The sequence below is a fragment of the Opisthocomus hoazin genome, chromosome 8 (assembly GCF_030867145.1).
Source record: "Opisthocomus hoazin isolate bOpiHoa1 chromosome 8, bOpiHoa1.hap1, whole genome shotgun sequence".
Classification (NCBI taxonomy): domain Eukaryota; kingdom Metazoa; phylum Chordata; class Aves; order Opisthocomiformes; family Opisthocomidae; genus Opisthocomus; species Opisthocomus hoazin.
The window spans coordinates 62,858,376-62,881,662 of NC_134421.1; positions in this window are offsets into that span (position 1 = coordinate 62,858,376).

A 23,287-nucleotide genomic window follows, 5' to 3' on the forward strand; every position below is an offset into this window, starting at 1 on the left:
TGTAATGACATGTTTTAAATGTGGCCAGGCAGGCCACATCGTAGCAAACTGTCCTCAGTTGAGGGGCCTGCGCCAAAATCGATCCAAAGGACCGTGTTGGGCCTGAGGAAAGAAAGGGCATTTCGCCAAAGAATGCAAATGTATAAAACAGGGAAACGGAAGGGGGAGAGGGCACTCGGGCCGTGCACAGCCCTCTCCCACATGGGACATCAGGCGGCCCAGTTATGCCAACCCCAAGTGGGGCGAGGCGCTTCCGAACCCACTGCCCCCTCGGGAAGCGACCAATTTTATGGCTCAGCCGACAATCCAGCCGAACCTGTCCTCACCTCAGGGACAGCAAGGATCACCCCTTGGGGGCGAGACCCCAGGGTGGCGCTGGCAGTAAAGTGTGATCACCCACCAGTAGTGTGTGGAATCTGTTCCCTCTATGACGTCCCAAATAGCACCATCATCAGTGTTCCTTTTTCAATCGACACCGGAGCAGATGTTACAGTTATCCCTGAGACAAACTGGCCCCCACATTGGAAACTGGAAGATGCCCCCATGGTGGGAGGAGTGGGGGGATTAACCCGAGCTCGGAAGAGTGCCCAATTGGTAGCAATCACACTCCACACTGAAAAAGGACAGGAGAAAATCATTACCCTTTTTCCATATGTTATGACAGGAGTCCCACCCCTGCTGGGAAGGGATGCTCTAGCCCTATTAAAAGCTAGGGTGACAAATTTATTGTAAGGGCCACTGCCGCACACCCACCTCCACCAATTAAACTGACGTGGAAATCATCCGACCCAGTGTGGGTCGAGCAGTGGCCCCTATCGAAGCCTCGAATGGATACCCTTCTTGAGCTAGTTGACCGCGAGCTACAACGAGGTCACATAGAGCCTTCCACTAGCCCATGGAACACCCCAGTTTTTGTAATACCCAAACGAACCGGCGAAGGGTTTCGCCTCCTCCACGACCTACGTGAGGTAAACAAAAAAATTCAGCCAATGGGCCCTGTCCAAACGTTTTTACCCATGAACTCTATGGTACCTGAAGGACAACCTTGTGCTGTACTTGATATTAAAGACTGTTTTTTCTCGATACCTCTGCATGAGGAAGACAAGGAGCGGTTTGCTTTTTCTGTTGTGTTTCCAAACAGCCAACGCCCTAACTTATGTTTCCAGTGGAAAGTGCTGCCTCAAGGAATGATCAACTCGCCTACCATCTGCCAGATTGCGGTGGACCGGGTGTTAACACCAGTCTGACACAGCAATCCGACCGTGACCATCATTCAGTACATGGACGATATCTTAATCGCTGCACCATCGGGAAGCCACGTGGACCAGCTAGTGTCAACAGTCTCAGAAACTCTGAAAACGAATGGGTTCGAAATCGCGAGTGCAAAAATTAAAAGAGGACCGTGCGTAAGCTTTTTAGGAGTAGGGATCACGAGTTCCTACGTGACCCCCCCCCAAATAAAAATCCTTCGCCACTTCAAAACACTCTATGATATGCAGCAATTAGTAGGGTCCTTACAATGGCTCCGCAACATTGTACTGGTCCCTCCTGAGATCATGACTCCCCTGTACGATCTCTTAAAGGGAAAGAACCCATGGGAGCAAAAAATCCTAACAACGGAAGCAGCAAACTCTCTCGACTTTATCGAGCAACAGGTATCATCAAGTACGCTTGCCAGATGGAATCCAAATCTGCCACTTGATTTATATGTACACTTTACAAAAGGCGGGGGAATGGAAGCACTAGCACAAGGTCCTCCTGAAAAAGCTCAACCAATACAATGGGTGGTTCTGGGAAAACCATCACGCGCATTCTCTCCAGGAGTTGAATGCCTTGGTAATCTCATCATGAAAGGCAGAAAACTTGCACTAAGACACCTAGGCATCGAACCCGCCAGGATATACCTACCCTTCTGCAAACAACTCCCTGCGCAATCAGTAGCAATGTCAGAGTACCTAGCCATAGCTCTCGTCGGATTTGCCGGAGAAGTCCGTTATGCTACAAAACCTCCCAGGACTCAAATGATGGCAATTGTCAACATCGACCTCCCGCAAAAGATCATAGATCGGCCCCCAACAAGGACCAACAGTATTCACAGATGTGTCCTCGACAACTTCAACAGCAGCGGCAGTATGGCAATCGGGAGAAGAATGGCACTGCATTAAAATGACCGATCGTGTGCTCTCAGTCCAGCAATTAGAAGCTGCAGCCGTAGTATTAGCGTGTGGACTGTTCCCAACAGGACACCTCAACATAGTAACAGATTCGATGTTCGTGGCCAAACTTTGTTTAGCCATGTCGGGACCAGGCGTGTCAACATCCACAACAGCTCTAATGCTGGAAGAAGCACTTTTCTCCCGAAAATGTACCATATCAGTTATTCACGTTAACAGCCACAACCCAATTAAAGGCTTTTTCCAAATCAGTAACGACAAGGCAGACACCGCTGCAAAAGGCTTGTGGACTCTGAGAGATGCCCGTCAGCTACACGAGTCTCTCCACATTGGAGCTAAAGTGCTAGCGAAAAAATGCGGGATCTCAGTCACCGACGCGAAACACATAGTAGCCACGTGTTCCTACTGTCAGAAAACACCGCTGTGGTCCAGCGAAGTCAACCCCAGAGGTCTCAAGGCCTCCGAAGTGTGGCAGACAGATTTTACGCTCTGTCAGTTGCTGAAACCTCGAGCGTGGCTAGCAGTAACTGTAGATACATACAACGGAGTGATCATAGCCACACAGCACCTTAAAACCAATTCCAAAGCAACCATCCAGCATTGGTTGACAGCCATGGCATAGCTCGGCATCCCCAATCATATCAAAACAGACAATGGTCCAAATTTCATCTCTAAATCAGTTCAGACATTTGTTTCGAAATGGGATATCACCCTGACACACGGTATTCCGTATAATAGTACAGGACAAGCTATAGTCGAACGAGCGAACCAGACTCTGAAATCTAAATTAGAAGTGTTAACAAAAACAGAAGGTTTTGCTAATGCCATTCCCCAGGGAGACCAAGCACGCCTGTTAGCGACTGCTCTTTTAGCACTAAATCAATTCCCCAGGGGGGAAGAGGTAAATAGCCCCACCCAAAAACATTGGGCCACTCGAGCACTGGAAGAAGGCCCGTTGGTTATAATTAGAAATGAGCTGGGAGAGTGGAAACAAGGGTAGAGGCTAGTTCTTACAGGGCGAGGGTATGCCGCTGTCAAAAAAGATGGAAAAGTTAGGTGGTGTCCGCTTAAGTCCATTAAACCAGACCTCCAGAATAAAACTAATGAAAACTGTGAGTTTTTGTCCACAGGACCGGATCATCGGACACCCCTGTAACCCGTACACCCCGGTGACAAGAGAAGACGACAAGTCGGCAAACGTCCTGTCCGAGCCTGAAACCTCCTCACGGACAGAATCCAGACAACGGCATAATAGCGTCCGCAAAGGGGGGCTACGATGCCCTTGTGTGATCCTAATCTTGGAGCTTGTCACTATAGGACAGGCAGAATCAAGTTACCGTCACCATCAGCCATATAGGTGGGTCCTATGGAACCTTGTGAATGGTCGAGTAGTAAGGGAAGTCATAACAGCAGGACCTCCTAGATTTGCTGCTCACCTGTGTGAATTAGCACCCATACAGCCCTGCCTAAACCAGCGGCCCTATTACTTATGTCCACAATCTAACCCAGGAAAGGGATATTGTAATTCTCCTAATCAATATTATTGCGCATATTGGGACTGTGTCACTATCGCTTCCGCTTGGACACCCCCAAACCAAGACAAATATTTAACGACAACATGGGGACCACTAGGTTGCAAACATCCATGACTTGATTGGTCTGGAGGATCTGTAGGGTACAGTAATTGTGACGCTATAATCCTCCAAGTAATTCATCCAGAAGACTCAAGATGGGTAACGGGAATAACTTGGGGAATTAGGTATTGGGAACCAGGACAAGATCGAGGTGGATTGATACATATAAGGAAGGAGGAAATAATAAAAAACCCTCCTCATGGAGTTGGCCCCAATCCAATTGTTAGTGGACCACAAATAACTGCTAGCCCCCTGGAGACCACCCAAAGTGATGTAATATCCTCCCTCGATGGGACGAGGGAACCCCCCTTATGGAAACTAATGCGAGCTACCTATGACACCTTGAACCAAACCAAACCAAACCTAACTGCACACTGTTGGTTGTGCTATGATGTGAAACCCCCTTTTTATGAGGCTATAGGGGTAAACACAACATATAGCCTAGACACCCGATCCGTACCACTTCAATGTTCTTGGGGAGAGAAGAAAAGTAGGATAACCATGCAATATGTTTCTGGATCTGGGACCTGTATAGGCAATGTGTGGGGACAAAAACGGAAGCTCTGTAGTTCTGTCTCGTCCACAGTGGGAAAAACCAAAGAAAAATGGGTTATTCCCTCTGAAGGAGCTCAATGGATCTGTTCCAAAACAGGCCTTACTCCATGCATATCTCTGGCAGTGTTTAATCCTTCCAATGAGTACTGTGTTCAAGTCATTATTGTTCCAAGAATCTTATATCATGAAGAAAAAACAATCTATAACTATTGGAATGCGGAAAAACACCGCATTACAAAAAGGGAACCCATCACTGCTATCACAATAGCCACCTTATTAGGTGTGGGAACGATAGGGGCTGGAACAGGAATAGCATCTCTCATATAACAACAAGAAGGTTTCAGTTCCCTAAGAGCTGCTGTAGACGAAGACCTGGAGCGAATAGAAAAATCAATCATGGCATTAGAAAAGTCCTTAACCTCACTATCAGAAGTTGTGTTACAAAATAGAAGGGGAACGGATATTCTTTTCCTATGACAGGGAGGACTCTGCGCTGCATTAGGGGAAGAGTGCTGTTTTTATGCTGATCACACCGGAGTAGTCAGAGACACCATGGCCAAACTTAGAGAGGGTCTAGAAAAAAGAAAAAGAGACAAAGAAACCCAACAAGGCTGGTTCGAATCGTGGTTTAACCACTCGCCATGGTTAACCACCCTGATATCCACCTTGATAGGACCAATCGCGATGATTGTAATAGCACTAATTTTTGGACCCTGTATACTGAATGGAATCGTGTCGTTCGTCAAGAATCGGCTAGAGAAAGTTAACATTATGTTCGTAGAACACCGTCAGCTGCTTTAAAAATGTACCTACCCAGTGTTATCCTAAAAGTTACCTCAACTTTTACCTGTTTACTGTGCCTTATACTTTTTCAGGTTTATAGCATACCCTTTTTAAAACTATTGTAAAATATAGAATAAATATAGAATAAGAATATCGATAGAATTTTTAAGATTTTAAGATTATATTTTAAGATTATATTTTAGCTAATTTACAAATGCTTTTCTTCAAGGTACCTTATATTTGTTATCGTAAGATCTTAATATTTATATTTTTAAGTTATAGTTAAGATTAATTAAGGTTAAGTCTAACATAATATTAAGTTTAAGTCTTAAGTTAAATACTAAGTTAAGTTAAGTATTACAACTTTATATTTTATATTAGCTTATTTAGTTAAGCATAAGGAGGGGGGAAATGTGGGTAGTTAAGGCTTGGCGGTCTGAAGATGTCGCGCTGTACGGAAAGGTAGTGTCCCCCCTCTCTCCTAATAGCCAATAGCGTTTAACCCGTGAAGTAAGCAGACGGAAGTGATGCTGTAAACCTAGGCTATATAACGCTGTGTTATTTATCAATAAACGCCATTTGCCGTCCACCATATTGGTGTCTGCGTGCTGATGACCCGAGCGGCCGAGGGGTGGGTCGCCGAGCCGTCCCTGAACCAGGTCGCCACGCCAACGAAGGCGACATTCGCTGAAGTTACTAATGGTGTTAACAACAGAAGTGAATACTCAACACAGTACTAATTTGTAACGCGGTAATAGCTAGTAACTCACATGAAGGATCAGCTGTTGTCCGCGCTCTGAGAGGCAGACGTCTCTGCTTTGGATGTGGTAGAAAGCCCTACAAACTCCTTTGGAGACACGTAACTGATACAAGATACATGAGCGACTTGCCCAGTTTTCCAGCACAGCACATCCATTACATCTCCGTGAGAAGTGGGACATTTATATAAAGCTGTGTCTGTACTGCAGGCTGTATCTCGCCAGACTGACTCTGAGACCGACCATTTGTTTAAAGCTATCTTGTGTTTCTCAGCACTGCAGGAGAACAGTTCAGATACAGGCTGAGAAAACTGGTAGCTACTGCTGTTAAATTTGAAGGTGATTACTTCACTTAGCCATCCACAGAAACTGGGGATGAAGTTTTTCTCTCATCCGATAGCCAGCACTCAGTGGTTTTTGGCACTCCCTTAACAAGAGCTGCTCTCTCTCTCTTGCCCCAGCCCTGCCCCGGGCCCTGCAGACTGCCAGAGGCTCGCCACAGCCAGGCATGCCAGCCTGCTGCTGCAGCCACACAACAGGGCAAAGGATGTGCTGCCCTCCAGCCATCCAACTAGAAAGCACTTCATACCTTTCAGCCCTAATGTAAACAGAAATCCTGTAAGGACTGAGGAGCCTTGGAGATGCATATATTATATGTCTGACAACAGAAGATTAGAAAGGAAAAATTCTTCTTTTTTTTTGAAGTTATAGGCAGGTTGCCACTCTAGATCAGAACAGCAATCCAAAACACAAGCACTATTCAATCATTCTGACAGTCTGGATTTCATGTCCATGCTAGGGAACTATCAACAAACATTTATAGTTTCAGTTGCTTCTCATCCTCCTCATTTTTGCTTTTTTTCTCCAGGAACTATAGTAAGAGCTGAACACTGGCAGTTCTGATAGACCTTATGGCAGAAGAGCCTTTTAGCTTTTCTGACTTGCGGGTCAGATTGGGGAAGATATTTGCCACTGTTTTCATGATTAACACCACATAAGGCTGGTGTTACACAGTACACAATACATAGGCTGGCACCAGATTTGTCATTTTTCTTCTACACTAGACCTGAATGCACAGATCAGTGCTAACAGTGAAATGAATCCACAAAAACAAATTAGATAATTGCTCCTCTCCCATGTATATGCTGTTACATGTGTGGTTTGTGCAAATCTCTCACCACTCTGCAGTGTGGTCTTTGAGATCTAACATTTGTGCATTGCCAGATTCACTTTTTCCAGTGGAAAAAAAGGTTTTTGCTTGCAGCACAGCTTTCACAGTATGACATGCAAACTAATTCATAAAACATTGCAAAGTCTCAGAATATCAGGAAAACACATCTCAGGTTTGAAGCAACGTTAACTTTCTGGAACTGCATTGGTATTTAACACAAACGATACCTGAAGCATATCACCATGGAGGTGGAACAAATCTGATACGAACTTCCGAAGTAAAAGCTGGCCCAGTTTATTCTTCTGGCTGTTCTTATCCTGGTATTTTCTTTAGCTTCTAGCATTCTGTTGTTTTTTGCAAAACTATGCTTCACAAGCCTGGTTTTATTGCTTCATTTCTTCTGTAATTGCCTATCTATGTAATTGCCTTTGCTGCCCTCTGACTGCCTTCAATCTGTCAGACCAGCTTTGCCTCACTGTCAGGTGAGACACATTATTTATGATGTGGCAGGTTCTGGAACTTCTATAAAGGAGTAACTAAAACCACTCGAAGTTTAGGTATAAATTTTGCAAGATACTTGCTTTTAGCCAGTCCTAGTCCTTGGCCTGAAAAGAAGTAGGTTTGCGTCAAGAGCTGGTGGTTGCTTTACAATGTGGACAAGCATCTGCCAGAAAGTAATTAATTTCCAGTTTAAGGTGTCCCCAGCCCAGCTCCTGTTGCAGGGAAGGCAGCCTTGATTACAGACTAGCACCAAGTTTCCCCTCCAACTCCTTCACCAGCTGTAGTGAAGGAGGGGCAGCCTGAGTGTCTGTTTATCAGGTTGAGAAATGGAGACTCTTGTAGTGGTGGAGGCTGGAAGATTCTGACTTCTCATGTCAAAAGGATGGCCCCTGCTTCACGCTGCAGATTTGCAACTGAAGAATGAACAGGTCAGTACCCTGGTAGCAGATTAAGGTTAATGAGCTCTTTCCCACAAAGCATCTGAGCTTGTTGAGACTGATCTATGCAAAAGCCCCAGCAGGAAATGGTGAATGATAGTGGTGGGAGACCCCCTGCTGCAGGGGACAGAGGCCCTGTCTGCTAACCTGACTTCCTCTCTAGGGCTTTTTGCTGCTTCTTGGAGGCTTGGATCTGGAATACGCTGGAGTGACTGCACAGACATTTTCAGCCCTTGGACTATTTCCCCCTTGCTGTTCATTCATGTGGATATTCCTGACCTGTTCAGGGACCTACTCAGAAGAATCATGTCAGAGAACACGCTGGGAAAAGAAGAGGTCCAGGTGAGTGGTTTGGTTTTGTTTAGGGTTTTGGGGGGTTTTATGTTGTTGCTTGGTTGCTTTTTTTTTTTGGCTGGGGTGTCCCCCTTCCTGTCACCCTTATCTTCAAGAAGGACAAGAAGAACCTAGGGAAATATAGACTGATCAGCCTCACTTTGTCCTTGGACGGTGATGAAACAAAACCTTCTGGAAACATTAAGGACAAGAAAGTGATTGAGCATAGTCAGCATGGTTTTAGAAGTCATCATGCTTGGCCAACCCTATTTTCTTGTATAATGGGATGATTTACTCAATCCTAACTTCAGTAAAGTTTCTCACACTGTCTTCTGTAACATCCCCATAGACATGGGGATCATGAAGTATGGGAGAGATAAGTGGATGACAAGATGGCTTGAAGATTCCAGGATTGAAAGGATTGTGGTTAGTGACATGAAGTTCAACTGGAATCCAGGCACTAGCTGTGTGCCCTGAGGATTGATACTAGGTCCAATACTATTCATTTTCATTATTGACTGTTGCGTTAGTTTGGCAGAAAATAAACCCCCTTGTGTTCTAACTCTCTTCAGCGAAGTGAGAGGCTAGGTGCGGCTAGGTTTAAATTCTGAGGGATACCCAATTTGCCACTACCAGTCCAGTTGCGTTTAATATGTATATTAAACTACCACGATTCTGGATACACTAATAGCGGTCTGCACCTTCAGTCCAGTCGTGCTCATGGACTAGCATGGCCATGTTTGGTCGTGTTCAGTGAGAAACTGTGACAACTGGCTACTTACACAGTACAGTTTTATTTGTGCAACAGATATATGGGTTATTTGAATTGCCGGTGATAGTGACTGTCTGCAAGAAAGCACGTCCAAATATAAAACGCATGAAAAGGTTATAAATAATACAGCCTGGCTATAAACATTAGGGAGTAACTATTCCCGAGAAAAGCGCTTAGTTTAAGTCTCACCCAAGGAGTCCCAAGGGGGCGAGAAGCAAGGCTCAGCCCGTCGGCCAGTCGCGGTTGTCGGAGGCAGTCTGAGGTGGAGTTTCCCTTGATTTGCTCACGGTGTTATCTTCTTCTCTTCTAAAAATCTACGGTGTTATCTTCTCCAAAAATCCCCCATTTCCCTGGCTATTTTTATATCCTTTTACCTTTAAGGTGGAGTTTGAGTGACTGTAGTCATACATACTTTTTATCATGATTGGTGTAAAATTCTCTCGCTTCACGTTTAAAGGTATAGTTTACAAAAAATTGAGAGCGCAGATCGAAGAGGGGTGGTTGCACCTCGGAGGCGGGTAGCCTTCAGGAGCAAAGTTCACAAGAGGATAGCACTTTGGCAGGGTTTCGAAAACCTGTTGGCTCAGGGGGCCAGATGAGCTGATTATCAGTTCTAGAGGACCATTTCTTCCCGCTTTATCATCACAGAGCATGGCCACGGAGTCTCCACTCCGCTCCATCCTCTGTGGTACGTTGCAGGGAGTTGCTGTGTTAGTGGATTCCTCGCATGCCTGCTGCAGCTGTGTCCCATCCTCAGAGCTCCTTTTGATTTTCCTCAATGGGTGAACACTGCTATGTTTTCATATAAACCTTAATTTTCAGATGCAAAATCTTAATTTTACTAATAATTCCACATTGACCTGTGTGATGATGGGACAGAGTGCTCCCTCAGCAAGTTTACAGATCATGTAAAACAAGAAGGAAAGTCTGGTACACCAGATGTCTGTGCTTTCATTCAGAGACACCTCAACAAGTTGGAGAAATGGGCCAACAGTAACCTTGTGATGTTCAGTCATGGTAAATGCGGAGTCCTTCACCAGGGGATGAATAACTCCAGGCATGCTCACCAGCTGGAAAGTGACTTTGCAGAAAGTGACTTGTGGGTCCTGGTGGACAACAAGCTGACCATGTGCCAGCAACACACTCTGCCCAACAATATAATGGACTGCATTAAGAATAGCATTTCCATTAGGTTGAGGGGGGGGTGATCCTTTGCTTCTGCTCAGCACTGGAGAGACACCTTTGGAGTGCTGGGTCTGGTGCTGGACTCCCCACTACAACAGACATATGGTCATATTGGAATGAGTCTATTGAAGGTTCATAATGATGAATAAGGGACTGGAACATCTGTCCTATGAGGAGAGGTTGAGAGAACTGGAGCTGCTCAGCCTGGAGAAAAGAAGTGTCAGGGAAGTCAGTATGTATAAATACCTGGTGGGGGAAGGAGTTGTGCGGGTGGAGAAAGCAGAGAAAACAGAGCTAGACTCTGTGGTAGCCAGTGCCAGGATAACAGACTTTGGACACAAATTGAAATACACTTAATTCCATTTAAACTTAAGAAAATGTTTCTTCCATGAAGGTGGTTGAACATTGGAATAGGTTGTCCAGAGAGGCTGTGGAGTCCCCATGCTTGGAGATATTAAAAATCCAGCTGAGTATGGTCCTGGGCAACCTGTTTTAGCTGACTCTGCTTTGTGCAGTTGGACGAGGTGATGTCCAGCAGTGCTTTCCACCCTCAGCTTTCCATCCTGTGATTTCATGACCTGTAAATATCAAAGATATCTAGTGCTTTGGGAAGGAGTGTTACAGAAACTGAGGGAACTTTTTACACTTGAGATATATTATCACTTGTGGAAAGTGTCTCGTATCAGCTTGCAAGTCACTGCATCACTCTAATTTAGTGAATATGGAATGTTTACATAAGCTTTCTTGAAAAAATTATGCTCATGGCAATCGTGATGAAAATATTATCAGCTGCTGCTTTGATGTAATCCATTTATCTTCATTGTGATCATCACTAATGCTACTCAACAGTAGCATTGTAGCAGTCTTAACTAGGGATACTTGTTGACAGTAGGAAAAAACCAATTTCCTTATTATTTTCTTTCCCTATTTCAGACTTTTCCATTGAAAGCTGGGAAAAAAGAAAAAAAAAAAAAGAAAAAAAATAAACTGTTTTCATTCAAAACTCTTATTATCTGTATCTGATGTCAGTATTCTTATGGTGATAAACGATTTCTCGGGTGTTTGAGCCTCCCAAGATAGTGCAGGCAAGCACACTGTTCTGACAGAGAGATTTCACAGCTGTCTCTGCTCATCCAAACCCTCCAGCATAGTTTACAGAATACATGTTAGTGATGCACCCAAAGTTCTTTAATGTGCTAAATTCTGCAGGAGCAGGCAGGTGGCACAGTTAGGGTACAGAGCCAGGAATGTACCCTCAATATTTTGAATATGTAGTCATTTTTGCAGGGAGAAAACCTAACTAACTTTGTCTTTTCTAAAACATTTATGTTCAGCTACACTTGAGGCTCACTGAGGACAAAGGGAAGTTTGTAAGACAGGTTTATTGACTGTCTAGAGTACTTTATGTTCCAGCTTCTCTTGTCACCTTCACAAGTAGTCACATGTGTTTTCAGCTTAGTTCCAGTGATTTCAGCCAGACCGATGTCTGGGGTTTTATTTCACAACCTGTCTGGGTTCTGGCTGAGAGGATTCAGAGCTCCACTGAGCATTCCCTGCTTCCATACACAGTGCTCACAGAACACATGCTTCACACATCTGCCAGGAACCAGGACTGCTCTGTGCTATGCCATGCTGCATTTTTCCTGCTCTCCTGAAGCATAAAAGTGTGTCCTATGAGCCTTTCTCATCTGTCTGTCAAACTAGGTTTGTTCATGCCACACCATTGACCTGTAGTTCTGAGGATTTGCTGTGCCAGTACCGAGGCAGCAGTATCATAAGAGTTAAATTTTACTGCACTACGTTTCCTGGTTTCAGTTGCTGGTTTCTACAAATAATACTTCCTCCAAATCAGGATAAGCAGAAATTCAGGGACATGGCTCACCTGAGTACATTCTCACGGACAGGACTCCCAGCAGCTGCTTGCTCCTCTTTGTGTGTGCTTTTTTGAGGGAGTTGTTTTTTTGTTTTGGTTTGGTTTGAAGTTACCTTTCTTTTTTGCTTTCTTATTAAGTTTTATGTTGATGTTCTACACAGTAAACATTACTGAATAGCTTATTTAAAATAGTGTTCAACTGAAACCTGAAGCAAGAAAATTCATGCATATTTCTTTTGGGCAACTACATAGTAAAAAATAAGGGAGCAACCTGTTTGAACAAGCACTGAGTGATGAGATACCAAAAGTAGGGCTGTTTCGGAAACATTTTCTGTATAAGCTTTAGGCATGTGGCCCTCATTGCCCTTGTGTCGCATCCTGCCTATGGGGAGGGGGGAAAGTGACTCAGGTTCTGTGAATCCCCTTGGGCTAAACTAAGGTGAAACTACGCCAAGTGATCAATTTAAGCATTTTATTTATAACAGAGGTAACTTGGAAAACATGGAAAGCATTGTCAGCATGGGTTCTTATAAAAAAATGTCTGTAAGAGGGTGAGTAAAGATAAGAGAAGAAAGAGAGACCACAAAAAAGATACATCATCACCTTAGGATCGCACGATGATGACGACAGGCATGGCATCCTCCCGTGGTGGGCAAGCACCAGACTCTTTGCAGGTGCGTCTTTTATCACTCAGTCTCTGCCCTTAGTCACACCTCTTGGCAACTTATATGGCAATTCTTCTCAAAAGTTCATGATCTTCTGTGCAGGTGCCAGTCAGGGGGAAGATGTCTCGATGGGTCTCTTAGGGGGTCTCAAGCCCCTTCCTCAAATGAACTTTATATGACCTCTGGCCATAATTGGTTAAGGCACATCAGAGGCGCAGACTGTGCATCCTCCGATCCTCCCTCCCCATCCCATGTTGCCTTGTTGCAGTCTGCCATTGCTGGGCAGACCCCCCACTGCGGGTCAGAGCGGTCCTGCCTGCTCAGGACAGCCCTTTGAAGGACTGCCTCTGGGCTGAGGCAGCTATTTTAGCACAAAGTTTGAGGCATTACCACATATTAACCCTTTCGGTCTCTGACACCTTGGCATAGTTCTGTTTAGTTCTTTCTCTGACACCTGTAGTGCTTCTATAAACTGCCTGGTGAAGCAGATATGTTCATCGCTACAGACTTTTCAAGTGTTCTTAAATGAACTATTTCTGAATTCTGAGTAACATAAATATGCGTGGGAGTACACACAGTATGAGCAGAAAGAAATCAGATTATATGAAGTAAAACTCAGAAGATGTGTTACAGCTTGGGAATAATAGAAGAAGCGAGAAGAGACAGAGTCCAGTATGGGTTTTGATAGGGTATTGCTTGGTAGCCCTGTAGTCAGACTGTAGCCAAAAAATATAAGGACTAGTCAGGTGGACTACAGGGCAAGTGAAAAACTGCTTGGGTTTCTGGATTTGGGATTATGTTCAACAGTTTGAAACTTCTCACTTAAACTGTGCATCAATTCGAAGAGATCAGGTATTTTAATATGTAACAACAAGCTACTGTTTGAAATGTAATTTGTGCCAGGCTACAAACAATGTTCCTGAGGGGCTGGTGTTGTGTCTACACTGTTTCATGTGTCCACTGAAAACCTGGAGAATGGGACAGGAACGCAGTCTTATCAGATAAACTGCCCTGTGGGGGTGGTGTCGAACCGCAGCAGGGCAGGGCTGCCCATCAGACGAAAGGCAGCTTGGCAGGCCGGAAAGATGGAAAACAAGAAGTACCGTTAGTTTCAGTAAAGACACGTGTGGAGTCCTACATCCAGGACAGACTAAACCTGTGCATCCATACCAATAGGGAAGTGACTGATATTCAACAGGCTGAAAATGTTAGGAGAGTGTCCTTGCAGGAAGTAAGCTGACTGTGTGCTGGGCTACTGTATGAAGACCATAGCCAGCAGGCCAAGGGAAGTGATTATTTCATTCTACTTAGTGCTTCTGAGATTCAATTTGAAATATTGTGTCCAATTTCACATATACCTACACCTTCCCCAGGAAATCTCTACACCTCCAATTTACATATCTGAAGACAGAAGAAAGCCAAATTCTTCTCAGAAGGCTACAGTAATAAAATAAGCAGCAAAAGTCACAGTTAGCAAGAGCAGAAATTCTGACTGTAATAACTTTTTTCTTGTATTCAATAAGAAGGTTTAACCACCGCATCAGATTGTCTAGAGATCCAGTGGATGCTCTGTCCTCTGAAACTTTCAAAACATCTGGTAAGGCCCTGAGTCTTTTGATCTAACCTTGAAGTTAACCATCCTCTGAGTGAAAGGCTGGATTAGAGACTTCCACAATTCTTTCCAACTCAATTTTTCTGTTCCTGGGAGTCTAATATTTACTTAGGAAAAAAAAAAAGATTAAAAGAGATTGAGAGGAAGTATGGTGAAAAGTAATCATAGCAATAACATCAGTAGCAGAAAAAAGATGTGGGTAGAGAGTACTGTTGTTTGTCTGGCAAACAACACTATTACTGGTGCATATAAATAAGCTCTGTTGATTCACTCTAGACTAAGTGACTGTCAGAATCAGGTTCCAGAGGAATTTATCCCTATGATTACACCAGTAGGGATTGTTGGATGGTCTGAGTTGCATCTGGCTTCATTCTGGTAAAGGGTGATGCTTTGAATCTCTTCTGATCTTTTCTTGTGACACAGTGGTAGCTTTTTGTCTTTTACTATTGGTCTTGAGTTTGCTAGCATGGCTACACAAACCTCACCCTAGCAATTCCCCACTTCTGTGGCTGTTATAAAGATACTTATCTGCCATAAAGATTCAGGGTTTGTGTCAGAGGATTGCCTTCTAAGTAATGCTGTGGTGTCTAACCACTAAGGGAGACCCATGGTCCCTTTTGAGGTTTCCTGTAGCCTGTATTTCTGTAACTTAGAAGTTTTTTTTGCTTTGAGAGACATAAGAGAATTCTTCACAGCTCTGTAGTGTCAGCTTGGAGTACATGTCATAAATGCTAAAACTTCCTTTATTTTGTGTGAAATATGTGCTCTTTCCTCATTCTTCCTTTGTTATTTTTGGAAGTACGGAGTATTTCCATGCAGTCTGCCAGTGTGCTGGCAGATACTGAGCTAATGAAGTAAAGTGCTTCTACACGGTGTCAGGGTGAAGAATGCCAGTCTCAGCTTTCAACTCCCTCCCTCACCCCTAAATAGAAAACAACAGTGCTTTCTAAACGCTGAAAGCTGAGGGTTAGACTGCTTCTTTGGTGAAGGAAGACTGGTGAAAATGGCCAGCTGACAGCTTGGCTAGCAGCAGAGCCAATACAAATAGCTTGAGATCGTATTGCAGAGCAGAGTCAACGGTGCCTGGCTCTAGCCTGCTGGTCTGGTAATCCAAAGCTGCTGCAATAGTTTCAAGTTTCTTCCAGGTCACCTGCTAAAAGATTGTTAGAGCCATTCTAGCCTGAATAAAGGGAAATAAATTGGACATGTATGTTGTACCAATGCAAAAAGCCATACTCAGACATCCTTCCCAGTGTGTAAGTGGTGCAGCACAAATACAGTTTGACTCGGAATATCAGAATCTGTACTTTCCTAAACTTCCTTTTTAAAAGTGAATTTGGACCCATACAGAGGGAATAATGACAAATACACACCCAAGAGGAAGGGTGGATTATATTGCTGTTTTTACAACTGTCGTAATTCATGTTTATTTTAAATCATCCCCAGTCAAGTTCTCTTGCGTGAAATTACCTTTTCCTACACTCTCTGGGCTAAGTGGTTAGAGAGGTGAGTAAGTTCGAAAAACTTTGTCCCAAATGTGTGTGTATGAAAAGGCAAACAGATGTTAGAAGGTATATGATCAAGGGAGTTTTTGGTTCTGCTGCCAATACTGGAATAGAGGAGCAGCCTTAATAGCAATATTATGCATGTATACATGTGTAAGCATTTATATGCATTGCAAATATCTGTATCTATCTACAAAAGGGGAGAGGATTAGAACTGTGACCCTCAGTAGTAGAAAGAAATACATACACAAAAATATAATAAATAACCTACTGTCTTTTACCATAAGAATACAAAGATCAGTCTTTTACTGCCATCTGGCATGGTGACAAGCATTTCCGTGATTTCATGTGTTTTCATAGCACAGTGTCTGGGCATGATCAAATGCAAAGGTGACCATTAGGGCTAAAAAGAGTCTCTGGACCTAAATCAATATTGCTTCATTTTAGCAGTAAAGGGATATAATTCATACTGCCAGTGGATTTGTATTATTCCAGCCTACGGAACTTGTTCAGACATTTCAGAACAACTCTCAAATGATTTTAGAGTATTTTGGACCAAGGAGGTGTTTATTACTTTGATGTGTGTAAAATGCCAGTTGAAAGGTGGGATTCTGCTAGCCAAAAGCAAATCATATACATCTCTATATGACAGACACTGAAGTTGGAACTGATTACCCAAGGTTCCCTTTGCAGTCACTGGAGAGAAATAGTGATAACAAACAACTCATCTCATCCAAATATGGGAGTCAAAGATGAGTCAGTCTAAGTTGTTTCCTAGAAGTATCTTCTTCTTTTCACTGCCTGTGAAGGGAGCCTATAGTGACCAGCCAAACGTGGACATATACCTTGCAAGTCAGATATTAAGAAATACACTTGAATGCAAATAGCTTCAGTTAACTCGCATTGGACTTTTCAGTACTTAAACTCAAAAATCAAATGTAAGACATCCTCAACATACTTGCAATGTTAGATTTAGATATGTTTCCTCCAGCCTCCCACTCCTGTCACTGACTGTCTTCATCAGAGAGCAGAAAAGATATAGCAAGACTTGCACACAGGCATACAATTAGCTATTGCCTCCTTCTACTACCCTTCTATACTTGTAGATATTTCTCATTCATTATCTTCTCTAGTCCTCTTTGTTCTTCCAGGGACCTTAGCCTTTCTGATCTTCTGAGATGAACATTCATTTTCTTCCTTCCTTTTTTTCTTTTCACTAATCTTTGAGTCACCATTTAAATATGGCTTTGCTCTCTTTTTGTCAAAAATTTAACTTCAGTATTAGCCATGTTGTTATGGAGTCACACCCGCAAAATCCACCTTAGATTCTCTCAGGTAAAGCATGTTTTTCACTCCCCAAAGACCACTTCCATATTTTTCTCTCAAGTATTTATAAGCAAACTTTCACAGAATTGCAAAAGGATTGAGCTTGGAAGGGACTTTCAGAGGTTTTCTGGTCCAAACCCCCTGCTCAAGGAGGGCCGTCTAGAGTGAGTTGCCCAGGGTGGTGTTCAGATGGCTTCTAAATATCTCCAAGTTGGAAGACTCCACTGCTTCTCTGGAGTCTATTAACTAATACTGTGTCCTGCTCTTTGATGTTCTCCCAATGCCTTCAGTACTGTTATCTCTGCTTTTCTTGAAAACTTGTCCTCCTTTGGCTTTTGTGAAAGGAAACTTCTCCTGTCTCGTTTTGCATTCAATTCTTCCTGTATACTTCAGATGATCTTTATTGTTTTTTCTTTCCTTTCTCTGTGAACAGTATTCCAGATCCTTTTATTCCATTTTCTTCTCACTGTTCTTTCTGTATTTAGGTAATTCTGTCTTCAAATACAAATTCAGCTGCATACTCTAAATGGACAACTTGTAGTTGTTTCTCCTTCTTTTGCTTGATCCTGTCTTTTCCAGTTTCCTGCATTTCCTGCTGCCTTTCCACAATCATGTTGTCAGTCAGGATAGTGGTCTTGCCTGGTAACAGCCATAGTCACTTCTACACTAGATCACCACATCTGAAAGATGTCAGAGTGGTCATGTTCCTCCCATATAAAAAGTCTAGAATATGTCCGTTCCTACCCATCTTCATCTAAAGCTCTTGTCCAGGTTTTCATCATCTTGCACTTCTATTATAAAAACCCTTTTGTCTGGCTTTGACAAATGTAGTTTTAAATACCAAATCTGCTGCGACAGCTATTGCAGTGTCCCTTCCATTTTGCCTTACTTGTGACCTCTCTTGCTATATGTGTTATCACACCAGCTTGCCTTAATTTTAAGGATACTTTTATCATCTCTGATTCAATACTGAAATACGAGCTTCATCTCCAACCTTATGACAACTTTTCACCACCCATTTTTCAGACTTTATGAATTTTAAAGCGACTTGGATTTTTTTCCCCGTCATGCTCCTCATATTTCTTTTACCAGTCACATAACTGTTGTGCTGTTTTCCTCAAAATGCCTCCTTAAATTTTCTTTTCATGACAGAAAAGGAAACTAGCAGTTGTTAAACTGATGATATGCTGTAGTTAATTTTATCTCTTGACTTTCTCATAGCCCCTGATTTGTCTGAGTGCATTTATTTGTTTCCTGTACTCTATTCAAGTGTGAACTCTCCTGATAAAGAGCAAAGTTGTTGTTGCTGTTTCTCAATGCCATATCATGCAAAAGGACTTCATCCATGAGTCAGTCCTCAGTAGTCTACTAACACAAACAGCTCAAAATTTGAAATATATTTATACTACAGTTGTGCTGTTCACATGCTGTAGTGTAATGCTTATCCATTTATTAGGCTAATATTTGTTCCTGGATTTCAATCCTTTCCATGCATGAGAGGACCTTTGTTAGATTGCAGCCCTCTAGATCTGTGCTATCTTGAGTACAATTGCTATGAACATCAACGGCTTGATGGTACAGAAGATAGTATACAACATTAGAAAAACTGGTTGCTATAATGTATTATTGACTGCAGTAAGCTCTTTCAGATTTATCCCTACGAACCAGTGCAGTAGAAGCATTCTGTTGTCACTGTCATCTTCAAATATTTTTCTGGTGTATCTATAAAATACATGTTCTGTGACTCTGATACTTACATGCTACTGCTATTTAGACACCTAATAAGTCAATAGGAGTTGAGATAAGCACCAAGGGACTATCAGTGGCTGTACTTGCCTGGAATAGTATTAAAGTCTATGAAACTTCTTTAGTTTACTCTCACCAAAGATTTAGCAGACAGTCTGCAAAAAACCCAAGTTTCATGCTGGCTCCTTTACAAGTGTAACAGTTCAAACAGACTCTGGAAATGGATTAATAATGTGACTCATGGATGTGACAGTCACTGGGACACTGTTATAGTCAGAGCCAGACTGGAATGTGAGAACTGTAAATCAAAAAATTGTCTGAAAATACATGAAATCTTATTGACCTGATGACAGAAAAACAGTTTAAACTTGTGACATCTCCTAAGCTTCTTTTATCAAGTTTATAAGATTTAAAGGGAAAGTTCAGGGTGAGAAAAGACACATGATGAGATAGGGTTTCTTTGCTATGAATAGACAATGATTTAAAATGTAGATTGTTCATAAATCTTATGGTTTCATACACTCATATTAAAATTCACAAGGTTTAAGAACTGCTGTACCCAGAGGGATCATAAAGTACATTCATTTTTTTCACAAAAAAATGGAATAAATCTCCAAGCTGGATTTTATCCAGTTCTTCATTTTTCACTTATTTCATTTTTAAGAGCTCAGTATGCTTTAATTTTTATGAGAACTTATTGTCCATTGATACAAAAAGACACACTGATTTCACTGCATGATAATCATTGGTGCAATCTAGCATGCAGTGAGATGGTGTGCTCCAAGTCAGGAAAACTGTAAAACAGAAAAATATTTCTTTAGATAACATAGTAATCTACTTATCAGTGCTTACCGTCGATTATGTATCTCTTAATTCTGTGATTTCACTATGTCCTTCACCTTTCACAATATTTGTGTCTTCGTAAGACGGAATATGCCTCATAGAGTCCCATTCCAACAAGCATGTTCTTTAAGTGAAAGTAAATTTTCATAATAACTCATTATGTATGGCTAACTACCCCATAGAGATATCCTGGTTGTATTTGCTTCAAGCTAAGCAATTCAGCTTTGAGCAATGGCTGTAGCCATCCAAGACCTATCTGAGAGCAGATCCACCCAGAAGAACTTTCTTAAGCACAGACCTTCTTTCTGTTATTTCAGGTACAGGGTGAAGGGACCATCAATTTATGGCAATAGTTGAAACAGTTCTGTTCTGTCTTACCAGCAGCCAGAGCAGCTAACCCACTGCCTAGCAAAGCATTATCTAAATGTTTTCAACCTTTCTGGACACACAGAAAGCATGAACTGCCATCAAAGCAAAGGCTAAATATCTCTCAGGCACCTGTAAAAGCTCTTTGGAAATTGGTTCACTTTATTCTGTCAATAATACAAACTTATCCCCGATTTGAAGAAATAAAATTAAATCTTTCAACAACCAGTAAGAGGCTTGGGGAAGTGGAGAAGGAATAAAGTCTTCCTGGACTTGAGGGCTGAAGAGAAAAGGGACTGTCTGACATCTTTTGAAGATAAGTGTGGAAGCAATTAGTGATCTGATTTGGCCATGAAAGAGCTCCACAGGGAAAGAGGGCTCAAGACACACACATGCTTAGAACAACAGATTCTGTTATTTCTAAAATTCTGTCACTTGTAAATCCCTGAGTATTTCAGCTAGAAAAAATAAGGCTTATCTCAATCTCTATTGCAGTGAAATTTTTTTTAATGCAATAATTTTGACCTTTCAAATTATCTTATCCATATATATCTGCATCCCAGTCATAATTTCCTTGTGATTAGTGGAGAAACAATGATTAGAGGATATATACTCAGTTCTTAAAATATCTTTTTAATTTTAAGCTGTAACTTAACAAAGTATTTTCTTTATATTAACCTGCTGTTTGGAAGCAGGAGGTTTAATTGGTCTTTATGTTAAATATAGGCTTGGCTGATGAAGTCTACGCTTGTCTAGGCAATTCGTTAAAACATAAAAATTATTCTGAATACCAAAGTAAAGGAGGAGGGAGCCTGAGGGTGAAGAGCTATGTATATTGGCTAGGTAATGTTAGAAAGTTTACAGAGCAGCCATCCACAGTAGGTTTGTCTGCAGACAGTGCTATAAAGTTTCTCCAAATGAGTGAATCAAGTTAATCCTGAAGTTCTGTTGTGGGGGACACCAGAAGGAGGTTGAATTTGTGTTTGACTTTCTAACACAGAAGAAATGAAAGTTTCCAAAACAGTCTGGCCTCAGAAATTACAGGTGACTGAGCTGCTAATGGGATTCTTTCACACTGTGTTGAGGCTAAATAGTGTCTACCCTGGGAATTTTCTTATACGTAGCCAGGAAGAAACACAAGTAGTTACAGGACAGGCAGAATTTATAAAGCCTGATTTCCTGCGACTTTCACACAGTTCTCTCCTGTGTGATTTCTGCAATATCTAACACTGCTTGACTTCTCTGGGCAGATTTTTATTCATCAGTTGGTGTAGTTATCTGAATATTCTTCCTCTACTCAGCTACCAATGTTTTCAAAATATTTTTATATACCTCTGTCAGGTATAAGCAAAACTGGGTAATAAGTTGCAAAATTATTTGGAAGCAGCGGGGAGCTGGTGGCAGATAAAGAATACAATTGTTATAAGATACACTTTTAAGCCAAATGCTTGCTCAGGTATACTAATTCTGCTGCACCCAAGTGTGTTCACAGTGGGTGGGTACAGTCCTAAAGCATTATTTCAAAGTAGTGCTTGGGCTGTGGGACACTCCAGTTTTGATCAGCCTATGTCCCATGAAAACTAGTTACTGGAGATAAAAGAAGTAATCCACGCTCAAACTTGAACAAGATTAAAGATATTAATTTTTGAAACAGATGTCATGCCAATCCAGAGCAAAGAGGTTTTGATACCCACTTTGCTGTCTTTTCAAAGAAACTTTGTCTAGTTAAATATCTGTATCTATGCACAAAAGCAGATAAATCTACAGCAAAACTGTCATTCATGTCTGTACACTGGCAGTGGAATTCTGAAGTAGATGCCATACAATCTGATAAGTAAACTTGAAAACATAGCAATAGAATTGACTTATTTTTGTGATCCCAGATATTCTAGGAGTACAAGGACTCTGAAATTCTCTTCTTTATTCAATTCCCTGTAGACACTAACTCATAAGAGAGGGTTTCATTTAAGTAAGTTGTAGGAAATTATCTTAATGCACTCTGAAAGAAAACTTGATTATCTTTTTGTCTGAGAGAATCTAATGTATAGCTGATTGACACCAAGAGAGGCTGCAGGAGTTTATGGGGTTAGTTTTCGTGCTTATGTTTGGAGAGTTGCGATTCCTGCACCACAATAATCTGTCTTGGGTTAGTGTTGACAAGCAACATCATCTTAATTGTCACCAAAGCTGTTGCACAGTTCTGTATCCTGCGAAGAGAAAGGACCTATATTTTAAAAAATATACAGTAATTAGTTCTATTGGAAGGTTAATGGCCTTTTCATTTGTTTTCACAAAATAAATACCAAGTTTCTTCAATTTCCAGGCTGCTCACTCAATCACATTCTAGCTAAAACACTGCGAAATTAGTTGCATGTGAGTGAAGTTACCTCTAGGGGATTAATTGTTCAAAACAGATGTAGAGGATCTCCCCAGTCTGACTTGCTGTTACTGTTCTGCATCAAAATCCTGTCAAGAGGAGCAGGCTGAGGTTGCCCTTTGCAAGAGATCCTCAACTTTCAGCCTCCAGGCCCTGTGGGTGTTAGAAGAACGACGGCAGACAGACAATGTCTGAGGAGAAACCTGACAGTTTTTCTGTACTACAGCAAATACCAAGCTGATCCCAGAACCGTCTTTCACCATTCAGCTTCCTGAAGGCTCCAATTTCTCATCTGGCCTTGTTGACTTCAGTGAGATGTAAGCACATGGTCGGAATTAAAAAGATGGCTTTTTCTTTTTCCCTAGACTAAAAGGAAGGGAATGTCACACACTATATGTGAATTTTTGTGGCACTTGGGAGTCAGGCAAAATATTTAATGTCTCCCTTGTTTCCCACCCCTTATTGTCCTTCCTTGAACCTTTCTTATCAAACTGATATACACTATAAAACTCTGTGCTATAGGAGTCTCCACTGAGAGATGGGACGCGAAAGAGAGAACAGGAAAAACAGTTCTTACTTAATGACATATTTCATTTAGAGCAGAGATGATTACAGTTTTACAGCTTTTACCTCTGCTTAGAAAAAAAAGGATAATTAAAAAATAAGAATAT